The sequence below is a fragment of the Anser cygnoides genome, chromosome 1 (genome assembly GCF_040182565.1).
Source record: "Anser cygnoides isolate HZ-2024a breed goose chromosome 1, Taihu_goose_T2T_genome, whole genome shotgun sequence".
In the NCBI taxonomy this organism is placed as follows: Eukaryota; Metazoa; Chordata; class Aves; order Anseriformes; family Anatidae; genus Anser; species Anser cygnoides.
The window spans coordinates 97,115,703-97,128,887 of NC_089873.1; the positions used below are offsets into that span (position 1 = coordinate 97,115,703).

General features: G+C 39.8%; 1 protein-coding gene across 42 annotated transcripts in view; it reads right to left on the reverse strand.

The window, feature by feature from the left end:
* Positions 1 to 13,185, reverse strand: part of ZBTB20 (zinc finger and BTB domain containing 20) — a 480,501-nt gene that overhangs the window by 280,809 nt on the left and 186,507 nt on the right. For 6 of the 42 annotated variants that reach the window (XM_067003677.1, XM_067003569.1, XM_067003534.1 and 3 more), the window contains one exon: positions 13,108 to 13,179. The exons of the other annotated variants lie outside the window; for them this stretch is intronic. The gene's annotated coding sequence lies outside the window, so the exon portion shown is untranslated. The remainder of the gene's footprint in view (positions 1 to 13,107; positions 13,180 to 13,185) is intronic. 42 annotated transcript variants of the gene reach the window in all.

Genomic DNA, 13,185 nt, shown 5'->3' on the forward strand with positions numbered 1-13,185 from the left:
TTACTGGCAATATTAAAAAAGGAAAAAGGGCTTTAGGAAGACCCATGTAGATCAGTCTATAATCTACAACATAGAGACTGGTAGAAAAATATAATAAATAACAAGTGACACTTGGGCAGATAAAACAGAGAAGATACAACATGAGCTTTTTGTAGAAGGAAGTCTTGTTTTGCAAATTTACAGAGTTCCCAGGAGGAGTGAACAGGCATATGTGGAAGAGACTCAAGTAGTACTAGTTGCTAAAAAAAATAGTAAAATTGAAAAACCTCACCAAAGACTCTAAAAGAAAGTAAGTTATCATGACATAAGAGAAAAGAGCCTCTCAGATTAATAACTGTCTCAAAGATGCACAATAAATGGGAGGAATAAACATTCGGCTTTTACAATGGAAGATGATTACTACCAGAGTCCCATAAGAATTTGCAGGAAGACTTATGCTGTTCAACATTTTCATAAATGGCTAGGGAAAGAAGACTAGTGACGCAACAAAATTTGCACTTCTTACCAAAAAAATATAGCACAACAAAAGCTAAAACTGAAATGTTCCAAAAAAAAAGACCTGGTAAAACTGAGATACTACACAATTAAGAGAAAAATGAATTTTAACCATTATAACACACAGCAATATTCATAGAAAAATGACCTCACATTCATACAATAGGATCTAGATGAGCTGTTACTACGTAGGAAAAAAGAGCAGGGAATCCTTGTGGATATACCTATGAAAGCACCAGGCTCAATACTCAGCATTGATCAAAAAGGTTAAAAAAAAAAAAAAAGTCTGGATTATTAAGAAAGAAATAGAAAATAAAACTAAAAACATAATTATGGCCCTCTAATAAATCCACAGTAGACTCATATACTGGATACTATACGTAAGCTTGAGCTCCCAGTGCAAAACAGGATATAAGCAAACTAAACAGACATGGAAAAGTGCAAAAATGTATGGAAGAATCTTCTGTGCAAGGAGAGATGAAAAAGAGTTGGGTTCTTTGCCCTGGAAAATAAATTATTGAGGAAAATAGAAAAGAGTTTTATAAAATCATAACAAACAAGAACAAGGTGAACTGCTAATAACTGTTCCATATTTCTTATTACATATTTCTAGGAAACATCCAAAGAAGTTATCAAGTACTAGGTTTAAGGCAAACAAAAGGAAGCACTTTTTCACACAATATGTAATTAAACTGTGGAATTCACTGGCACAGGATGTTTTCAATGCCAAAAGTAAAAACGGTTTCAAAAAGCAATTGGACAAAATCTCAACAGAAAGGTCTACCAGGTCAATTAAACACAAGGATCTGAAAGCAGAAAACGTTACCCTGCACTAAGAAATAGGAAGGCTCGTCTGCCACTTTCTAAGCAGCAGAATGAACCAATCTGACACATACCAGCGGCTAAGCTCCGACATAGCTAACATGTAGATCACAGAGATTCTGGCTTTAAAATGAATTTATGGAGCGAATGGATTATGGCCACAACTGATGATTTACCATTGCGCTGTCAACCTACTAGATATTGATTAATATCCTTACCAGGTACAACTATAGTTAAACTCTCTTTTAAGGACAAAGACTTAAGAGTGAAACAGGAAGAGCAATGTCTGAGGAACAAGACATTCTTTCAGACTTGTGATACGGATACAGCAGCTCTTCCTTACTGGCTTGGATTCTAGGTGGCAGTGTTCATTCCTGAGATGAAAACCATCTATCTCATTTTGTTACCAGTGATACCCTCTTTGGTTCAAATGGGTGTTCAACATTCACAATGATGGAGTGATATCTGTGGGAGCTGGAGATAGTCTACTGTCCATGATACACCCAAAGATGTCTTTTAAAAAATAAGTAAAAACATTAAGGCCACAAAGCAAAGCACTCAAAAGTAGGAAAATATCAAAATGAAGTCTGTCACAACAACTGTAGTGTCACAATACAATCTTCCATGTTATGATTGTATATTTTGTGTTCTGTATAATGGATAGCATCCAGGGAATGAGACTAATTCAAATATTCTTTTTTTATCCTCTCTGTTCAGTGTGTGGCCCCAAGCCTTGTTTACTGAGTTGCATCCAAGTCTTGCATGAAATAAGATGGCTTTTTGTTTCTGGCTTTCCTGTGGTACTCATCAGTATAGTGCCTGAATATCTCAACAATCTTCATGAATTAATCCTTACAATGTACCTTCAGATGTCTGGAATGATTATAATTCCTCATTGAAGAAAATTATGAAAGAAATTATGTGACTTTTTTTGTGACCACACAGGAAGTCTCTATCAAAGACAGGAAGACAACTTAGATCTTTTCATTCTAACGGGTGCCAAGAATCTCCTAAATTTATCCTACAGGAGGAGCACTCTGAGGATTCATGCTCTTCCAGCAGACCTGCAGCTCACCCATGGCATAAAAGTTCTCCAACAGGGATGGGATAGCAGGGACAGGAACCCCCTTCTGATCACACCATATATCTAATTCTTTCAATTGGAAAAAAGCTGCTCTAAGGATTAATTGCTCTGAGATTTGCAAAGCCTTTGGAGATACTCAAATTATCAGTATGATGAGGGACAAAGTTTTGGCACTTAGTTCTTATAATCTTTTGCAGAAATTTCTCCTCCTGATTTGCATTCTCTAGGATTCTTGCCAACACGAGGTATTCTATATTTTTCTAAAAAGTCTCAAGAAGGGGTAGTGGTATGGGTATAAGATATCAATAACTGACACATAGAGTATTTCTGTAATATGAAAGATTGCAATTTATGGTTGTGATGTAGTTCGTAACTATGAATTACATCTTTGTGGAATATTCTTTATACACTGCACTTGTGCTCAAAGTACATAAAAACACACAAAAAATTACCCTAATGTACGTGAGAAGTCTGTCTCACACCTAACAAAGCCAAGAAACCAAGAGTAAAGCTCAGTCTCTGTTCTTCTATTGTGTTTCCTATTGCGTCTACGTATTGCAGCATTTGTGGTCTGTAAGATCACCCACTGTAGGAACAACTTTCAGTTGTCTGTGACAATAGGGTGAGCTGAGGACAGACTGGCAATCTTTGGAGATGAATTTCCTGCCCTTTGTGGGTTTCAGTTAGACTCTTAAGCATTATTTGAACTTTTGTGGTTTAATTTTCTTTGTTGTTGTTTTAATTCTAATGGCAGAAAACAGGAGAAGAAACAACATCCCTCTGGAGGCAGTGAATTGCAGTATCTGAAGAGTAAACTGCCATGTTTTCTCTTTCGGGCATTTTAAGATATGTCAGCAAACAAAGATGACCTAGTAATTGTGTAGAATGGCAAGAGGATGCAAGGCTTCTTATTTACTACTAAATATACCAAAAGCCATAGTTTCTGTTGATGTTTTATGGCCTTCTGAACTGATTTCTCTCCATTAACATTCAACCACTACCACAGCCTCAGACACCACTCACCAATATTTTCTTAGTAAGGACGAAAAAAGAAAAGGGGTAGACGAACGGCTATTGCATTCAAGCAATCCTGCATTTGCAGTACTAGTTGGACAAGACATGTAGGAGAGAAAGCCTCTGCCAACCTGAGACCCTTATATTTGTTCCACTTGACTATTAATAGTTACTGTAGTTATCGTGCACATGTTATTCAGAGAACATGCTCTCTTAATTACTTAGGGAGCAATGGAAGTCCTCAGAAAAGGAAGTGGAAAATTCATTCCATGTTCTCAATTTACAGATCTATAGAAGACTGCTCTTCTGTCTCCCCATTTCCAATATCTGTGGGCCAAATCAACTACTTTTGCAATGAAAAGTAATGAAAAAGCTGTTTTCCTCTGGCAATGTGCAAGCCTAACTTGACAAGGATATTTTTTTTCAACCACTGGTGGCTTGAATCAAGAGACTTTCAAATAGCAGTGAACAGCTGCAAAGATGAGATCAGGAACTATACTTCAGTAACTAGATTTATTAAATTCTTAATAGGGGTCAGATCTGTTTGTTTTGCTCTCCCCTCATAGACTCTAAGGACATTACAAAATATTTGTTATGTATATGCAGGGGCTTTCACTTTATATATTTGAAATGAAATTATAAAAAAAACTCCAAAGTAAAAATAAATAAGCCACTAAAAAAAAAACAAAACACAAAAGACTTCAAGGGGGAAGACTGCCAGCTATGGGATAACAGTCATTAAATACCACCGTAAGTTTTCTCAAATTCCAGGGATCGTCAGCATGAGAGAGTTTTAGTTAGGTCCATCTTGACTAACATATGCAGAAGGGAACGTTTCTGTTTCTTCATTCCCTCATTCTCTTTAGTGTCACAGCTTCCTATCTCTTGCTTCTGTTTACAGTTGTCTCTCACCATGTACTTCAGGAAAAGAAAAATCTAAGTAAAGATCACAGCCTGTTCCATTATGTGCCCTTCCTCTTCTTCTCCTCCTCCTTTCTTGCATTTGTGCAGTGTTGTGGCACCTATTAACTACCAATGTTTTCAGAATGACATTATACAAGGTGCAGGATGTACCACTGTGCCCTAAAAATATCAACAACTGCATTAGTCTCACAATAATTAATGGCAGGCATTATGCAAATGACAACTTTTTCACTGCAAAATAATGACATTTCTTCATTTTGAGCAGAGTTATGCAAAACAATGAATTGGGGATGATAAATCACACAGGAGAATTAAGAAAGCCATAACGTTCCTGCCCAGGCAGGCAGAAAGACAGACAGACCAACAATTTAGAACACATTGTTTGTTCTCAAACCGCTATTAAGAAATAAATAAAAGCATAGCTAGTCGGTCATTAGAACGTATATGTAATTTAGTTTCCCCCCTTTAGGCAACTATGCATAAGGGGATGTTAAATTCTAGCAATTGGATTATTACAAGTCACAAGCAAATTTTTTTTATTAACCTTAATAAGTCATTCACTCAGAGACTACAGTCATCAGGCAAATAAAATGTATCACATGTCATTCTCCTACACATTAACTAATTTCTTATGCAAACATCACAATGTATAGCAATTACTGCTGCTCAAAAAAAAAAAAAAGTCAGTTTCAATTTGTTTTATTGCTTTTGTGCTTGGCCATTTCCTGTAGCACTTTATTGTCTATGCCCATATTTCAGTGCAAAAGAAATGCAAGAAACGAGACGCTACTTCTCCTAAACGTTCCCACACCTTTTTCTCCTTATTGTGACTGCTGTTGGAAAAAGCTGTGAGATTGTCTTGTAAGCCTCAAGAAGCTTCTCAAAGGCAAAAGCTAATGCTGACCAGCTGTGGGGACCCTCCCTTCCCCAGTCCCTTTCTCCATTACGTACTTCCCACCTCCTCAAAAAGCAATCCCTGCCCAGTCCTCCCAGCGCCTCCTGTGGAAAACCTGGCACAGGAAGGGCTGGGGAGCTTCCATTCCTGTGCTGCTCCCTAAAGCACTGGCTTCCCAGCGAGACGGGGACTGGAAGGCAGCTTTGAAGTCCTCTATATACAACCCTCCTCTGCTGTTCCTTACAGTGTCTCCTGCTGGAACTGAGGTATCTATAAGCTTTTTAATAGACAGCACTCCTGGATCTTTCTTTCTAGCAGTTCCTGCTGGGAGAATGTGATGTATCAAAGAATCACAGCGATTAAAGTTGGAAAGACCTACGGTATTTAATCATGTCCTCCATCCTCCCACCTGAGCTGGGGTATTCCTTACAATATTTTTTCTGATGTTCGATTTAGTCTAACTTTAAAGCATGCCAAATAGCTGGGCTTTCTCCACTTCCCTGGGGAGGTTATTCCACAGTGATATGCCACGAGACTGTAAGTTTCCCAAGGTATTCAGTGTGATTTTACTTCTTTATGCTTCATTTTCAGGCATGAGTTTCCAGACTCCCAATAATACCAAATGATTTATTTCCTCAGTTAGTAGAGACTGAAATTGCACCAGTTCTATTTTCCTCACATCCATGGCTCTATTGTGAAATTTAACAATATTATCCAGTGGGGAAAAAAACACCTGAAGGATTTGCAGCACCTAAAGGTTATCCAAAGACTGTTTTTTATCCCTCACTGTGACTTCTGACGAGACCTGGTATGAACAGGAAACCAAGAGAGGACCTTTACAACAACTCCGGCATTATCTCCCTTCCAGCCACATCAGCCACCCTCCTCGGGAAATGCTGGTGGCAGTTCCAAACACACATGAAGCCGATCACCAGCAAGGAGTACGTGTTTCCCTTGATGTCTGGAGATTAATGGTATAGCTCCTATTAAGCACAGTGAGGGGGGACTTGAAAACAAACAATTCATGCAGCCCATTAAAGAGTCATCTCAATCAGTGCTGAAGATCAACCACCACGCTTTCTTCTCCCCAAATGTAAAGTACCTTCTGCCTTCTCACCTAAAGACAACTCAGTACCACATTGACATAATCTTACAGAGAGCCCAGAAAACAAAACATTTGTGCTGGAAATAATGGCTGTCTTTGGAAACAAACTGGTAGCAGTTGAACCCCTCCTCCCATGCCCCCTCGATCCTCTCAGACCCCTTCCTATCTATTTCAGGACTTTTCAGATTCAGTGCTATTTCCCCCCTTGGAACAGTGCAAAAAATTCTCCACCTCCAGCCTCTCATCCGGAAGTTAATAACATTTTGCAGCTCTCCTTAAATAAAATCCAGCCCATCCTGGATCAATAAGACTGATGCCTATTTCCCTAATGGCAGCCGATTGCCATTTGCTATTCAAATCAGACTAGATAAATTACAGTACATGCCAAGGAACAGGCCAGTGAATTAAGACAGGCCTCCTGAGGACCAGCGATATTATTAATCTTTTAAGACACTATCATATTTCTTCTTGACAGTGTGCGTAGACTCTCAGACATGCTGCACCCAGATTGAAATATCAGCTGCTGCAAAAAATCAATAGCGTTAGAAACACAATAATTTTCTGTCTGCAGGGCCCCCAATAAGCAACACTTGTGTTTCTCCTCCTTTCCACATCTCTGCTCCAAATGCATTTGTTTTAAAGCAGAGGTCTAAAATCTGAATAATAATTGTTGTTGGCAAAGTTGCTTTTGTTGTCATCCTTTGCCACAGAAGCCACAGCTGTGATTTTTGATAAGGTTGCGGTTCTCAGAGACAGCGTGAGGTACGCAAGGGTCAGATACCTCGTGTATTTCACCCTTTCTCCCCACACCCTCACACTCAGTCTCTTGCTCCCTCACTGCAGACATGATAAAGACAGATATTGCGAGAGCTCCTGCTATCCCTAAGAAAAATGAAAACGGGGACCTTGGATGTGAACTGACAAAGGGAGACTGTACATGACAAGAAAGCAAAAAGCTTAAAGGATTTCTCTTTACACTGGCAACAGAAAGGGTCAATTCAAACAATTTTGATCTCTTTAGACCTGTGGATGAATTCAATACAGGCTCTGACAGTCATGTAAGCTGCCCCCCTGGTTTCTCAACTACTTTTTATGCTAAAGGGGAAAAAGATTCTACTGCTGATAAAATTCCCAAAAAGGGTATTTTATCATTTACTAGAGCAGTAGGCTTTGAGAAAAATGTGTAGCTTAGGGGACTGGCAACAAGGTGTTAAATGATTTTTTTCCTCATCCTTGACATGATGATAGTTTAAATATGTGAATATATATATATATATAAAAGCAAAACAAAATCAAAAGTCTTCACACGATCATAAGCATGAATGCACTTTACATATAATCGGATAAGGAAAACATTTGCAGAAACAGACCAGAGCGGATAAATCACCTCCAGGTTGGCTAAGTTGCTTTTCAGGATTGCCAGATTGCTGGCATCCCAGGTCAGCAGTGACCAGGAAGAGCTGATGAATGTCCCAACCGGGTGAGAGGAGTAGGGTGATGAAATCATTCAAGTTACATCACAATTAGCAGTTGCCTTCTGCCCTTAAGATATTATTAGCAGCATTGGAAGGACCAGAAACCACAACTATTAACTCTCTTCTGGCTCTTGCAGAATCTCGGGGGCTTAAATTCAACATCTCTTTAGCCTTCATTTAAAAAGTGGGGCAAGCATGGCCAAAAGCAGTGCAAATATTGATAAGCTTTCTAGTGAATCCCAAAGCAACCTGGCTGATGGCCCTGTGTTATCAGCAGGGCACTCGTTAGTGCCTGGATGAGGAGCCGACCTATGCTGTTGCAAGGTGTGCTCCACCTCCTGTTTGCTTAGCAGAGGATGTGCTTCCTTCTCCTTCCTGGGGTTCTCAGAGCAACACCTCTCCCTGCTGCACAAAGTGACATGCTTTGACGAAAAGGACAGTGAAGTGCCATCAGGCTTGTTGCTGGAGAGGGGGTCATTTTAATTAGAGCTGGCCAGTGGATGAGAGTTTTGGATTCTTCATGGGGACAGAAAAAATAGGTTTCTAGCATGCTAAAAAACAATTAGGTGGCCGAATGCCTTCAGTCCTAAAAACCTGAGGTTTTCAATCTCTGTCACCAAAAATGACCAAAAAATTCTCTTCAAAGTCTGCTAAAGAGAAAAGAGAATATTATGATGAGGTGGCACCTTGTCAATAGCATTCTTACCAGCTCTAAAACTAATACAGGAACATGATGCAATTTTCAATTAGAAAGTGAGTCATTTCCCAGTAACTTGCACATCCAAGGAGCAGCCTTGAGATTAAGCTCTTGCCCCTGGTTCTCCATGAGTTGGATTTGATTCACACATTTGAGTGGAATTGCTCCTGCCATTTAAATATTTTTTTAAAATTTTTTTAAATATTTAAATATCACCCTACTTTCAACAAATTCTGTTTATGCCATGTGAGGCCTCGGAATATGTGATAACACTTTGTACTCTTTCATTTCATTACCTACCTTTTTCCTAATTTTTCACCTATGTTAAAAAAATCATTAGTTCACACAGTACTAGAGCTAGTAACAGCATGGTTTCTTAGATGTCATGGTATCTATTGTAAGACAACTAACACCTACAAGTATCACAGAGAGAGAAAATCATTTCTCAGAGGAGATAAGAGGCTAAAACAATGTATACAGCAAGAACACTTTGAGACAGGCTTTCTGACAAAAGTGTCTACGGTGGTCCCAATAATGTAGTTGTAAGCTACCATATGACCCTCATAACCTCGGTCATTTCTATGCAGGAAGCCCAGGAGTCGTAACCAGGCTGCAGTATGGTGTCACGGACACAAAACTTCACACATCAAAGTAGATGATAGACAATACACTAAGAATAACACACCTTCATGTTTGTAAGCATACTGAACACCTGAATGCGAACTGAGGTCTTTACAAAAGTGGGTACTTCATGTCACTGGATAATGTAAATTAGGCATTCCCCACGCCAAGCCTACACTCCACCTGCATATATCCTTCTCCTGTTGTAGAGAATCACAATTTATTCTGATCAATATACACTAATTTCTTCCTTTCTTAGTAAGTGACATTATACACTACCCTATGCCCTCCATTATCCTCTTATTTAGAAAAGAAATCATTTCTGTAGTAACTGGCCATAAAACTATTGTTCAGGTTCCCCTGGCATTTTTCCCCAGGGAAGCAAGATCATCAGTGCAGCGGGATGGTTTTAGCAAGGCCACGTAACTAGATGGACTCCTTCATGCTGAAAAATACTCTCTTGGGATTTAAGAGAAGCTGTGCACATCTTCCTTCTGACATTTCTGTTTCTAAAGCAAAGGATTAGACTGAGGGCAAAAGTACTGTACAAATAAAGCGCTAGGGCTACTGCTGCTGGTCAAAGCTGGTTCAGAGATGATTCTCTAGACAGCCTCCTCTGGATAGATCCTGCTGGAACTGAGTCTGCAGTCTGCAATGTTTAAATACTATTCAGAAGTTAAAACACTAGTGACAAACCCAGTTAGGTTTAAAGCCAGATTTCCATTGCAAAACACCCTGCATGCCATCCCTGCTGACAGGCAATGCTAGGCACTGCTGTCAGCTACAGGGTACAAAAGGAAGAGGAAGAAAGTAAATGTATTGCAAGTTTAAGACAGAGAGACATACTGCTAACAACTGCTGTCTGATATTCTTCCTCATCCCCAGTCTCTGCCCTAAGACATTGCTCTGATTTTGCAATACAGAGGAGAATTGGTCTTTGCACAGAAATCTACCCACAGGCTGTAACTCCAGGATACCTTGAGAGTATTCATCTTACCCTGTGCTTGGCCTCTTTAGTCATAGGTGCTGAACACAGCAACCCTTTGATGAGGGTGCAGCAAGGGACCGTAATCAAACTGTGGTTGTGATTTGCCCTGATAGTCTACCAGCTCACTCAATGAAAACAGATGGATAGAGATGGAAATTGCAAGTGTTTTCAGGGGAAAGGAGTTGGGAGAAGAGTGAAAGTACAAGATCTGCACGCTAGAAGGGTGGAACAGAGAATCCTAAGTGCAAATCAAATGGTGTGGGTTGCACGGAATACATCACGTGAGAAAAGGAAGATCTGGCTGGAAACAGTCAAGACAGAAAAGACGCAAAGAGGAAAGCAGAGAACATGGAACAATAAGAATGATGAGATAAATCCGAATTTGGGGGATAGGTAGGGGAAGAAAGCTTAAGCATTCTAAAGACTCTAGCAAAATCAACCAGACTTCATCTCATCTGCACAGGATGTAGTGTCCTCCCTAAAAGCTGCAGATAGATAAAAGCTGTGTTTCCTCTTCCGGTCATTAGCACCTATGTCTTCGCAGTAAATTGAGAGAAAACTACTTTTGAGGGCTTTGTCAGCTATTCTTCTTTCTGTACACTATCACAACTTCCCTGGCATGGCCAGAGAAGTATCCAAATCAAGCATGTGTTAGAAAATTTGGATCTTCTCACCTCCTGTTAACGATCCACCTTCAGCTGAGGTCAGAGGTAACAGGACATCACTGCTACCCAACTGGTATACTCCATGCACTGTGAAACAGCGCTGGAGCAGGTAACGAACTTCTTGAGAATAAAGCTCTCCATGGTATACTGAAAAAGAAATTGCTACCGACACTCCCTGGTGTCACTCTTCATAAAGGAGGTCAGGGAGAATGAAGGCCTGACACCGACAGAGCAGGAGCACCCTAAATCCTCCCTTCGCTTCCAGTGGGACTCGTTACGAGTTCCCACAGAGCTGTGGGAGCTGAGCCCTACGCCTGTGCAGGACTCATTAAGTGATTTGTATCAGTAAGCTGTGGCCGCCTCCTTTGTCTGAAGGAATAGTCCCTCCAAGTCACGGCTGGTATCTCCTGGTGAGGGAGGGAGGGAGGGAGGGAACGTTTCACACAGTGGCAGCCCCGCGGCAGCTCTCACATGGGTAAAAATACATTTCTCTCTCACTTGCATGATTCTGTCCCCTCACTGGAACCTCTGCTGGAGACACTCCCAGATCAGTTACAGGTTTTAATTATGAGATGACAGTACCGATGGCTGGCTTTGCTTGAACCGGCATGTGTCACTGAAGCCGATGGGAAATATGTAAGAAAGAGACCCAGTTTAATTAGCCTGAATATTTTACAGTGATTATTTTCTACAAGTGAACCCTCCCACATCTTATTTGTCACCTGTCAGGTCTCTGTTCTTATCCACCACAATCTCTCCTTGCCTCTTAGTGTCATAAAAAAACCAATGGCAAAAATGACAGACAGATGCAAACAAGATTTTGGTAATTACAGCACTGAGGCTGGTGGTTGTTTGAACATCGTTTTATTTCTTCCAATCAAACAAGTCCTTGGACTTCACAGCCCTGGAGCTTCAGACAGGGGTGAAGCTGATTATATTATGACATTACAGTGCAGACTGGCAGATCAGACAAAGTGGATTTCACTCAGTAATTAAACTGCAGTATCTTTCGTCTAAAGTCCAGGGCAGGATTAATCGAAAGGTAGCTCTTTATCATTGCGATTAGTGCTGGGATTTGAAGAGTGAGTCCACAGATTTCTGATTTGATAGCTAGTCTTGGGTACCAGCTTATCGGTGGCGGCACATCTGTCTGACTTGTAAAAATAGCATGAGGTCAAGATGCATTCACCAAGTTGCACTATTTTTCTTTATTTTATTTTTAGCTGGAGGACATTCAGATTGATTTAAATATTACAGTGTTCTGTGTCTTTCTTTGGCAGTATGAAGATTTTTATTTAAGACCTCTTAACATATAATTCCCCCCACCCTAAACTGCACTGAAACTCTAGGTCTGACTCTAAATTTTCTCTGTAGCTTCACTTTTATTCTTCAGGATCCAAAAAGTCCACCTGATCTTGGGAAACAGAACAATTCAAATTTAAAAGGCAATAGCTTTTTAACTGCTCTAAAGAGATCTAGCAAATCAAGTTTCAAGCTTTCAAGGAGCTCCTAAGATTCACTGGATGAAAATACAGGCTTAAGATTTTGCTTTTGTGTCAGCATTATGTAAAATTCCTAACATCAAGTGCCAGCTGATGGTTTTTTTTTTAAAAAAAAAAAAAGTTTCCAAAGCTCCTGCTTCTCCTCACAAGTTTTGTAAACACAGAGCTGGGAAATCTTGCAGTGTACAGCTAGACAGTTTCCTTATGTTGCTGGCTGGGGAAACAGCACTCCTGGCACATGCCCTGATTTATTCACTGGAGAAGATTATCTACAGGTGGAAGCAAGGCAGGGAAAAGTAGTGGATATCTCTTCCTCCTTTCTCCTGGAAGTAGGCATTACGTTCAGGAAACAGAAAAAAGCAAATGGAAGAGAAAGAAACAACAACACTACTTCTCCCTCACATCAGCAAAACAGTTAGGATCTGACTTCAAATTCTGGAGATACTCTCTACCTAAAATCTCTTGCAGAGAATGCTGTTTCTGGTTAGACCTAGTGGGAATACCCCAGTAAAAATGCCAACAGCTTGCAAAAGTGTGTGGAGAGTGAATTGGCATTTGCTCTTAGAAAGTCATATACATTTTATGTTCATTTCAACAAGTTCTCAAGCCACGGTAGTCACAGAAACCAGTGAGTCACAGGCACTATTACTAGGTTCCAACTTTTTCCCCCAACAAATGCTGATTAAAAAATATATACTGGTGAAAGGTTCAATTAAAAAAAATACATATTTGCAGCTGTTGAAGAAGAATGCTTTTAAGGACAGTGTTAAGATTTTTATTATTTTTTATATATATATATTTTTTTTTGAAAATGGCAAACCTGTTAGCTGAAAATCAGAAGTATTTTCTCTGGAAGTCAATTTTTTCAAGAGAGTTCTTTGAGATCTTCCGCCTTCCA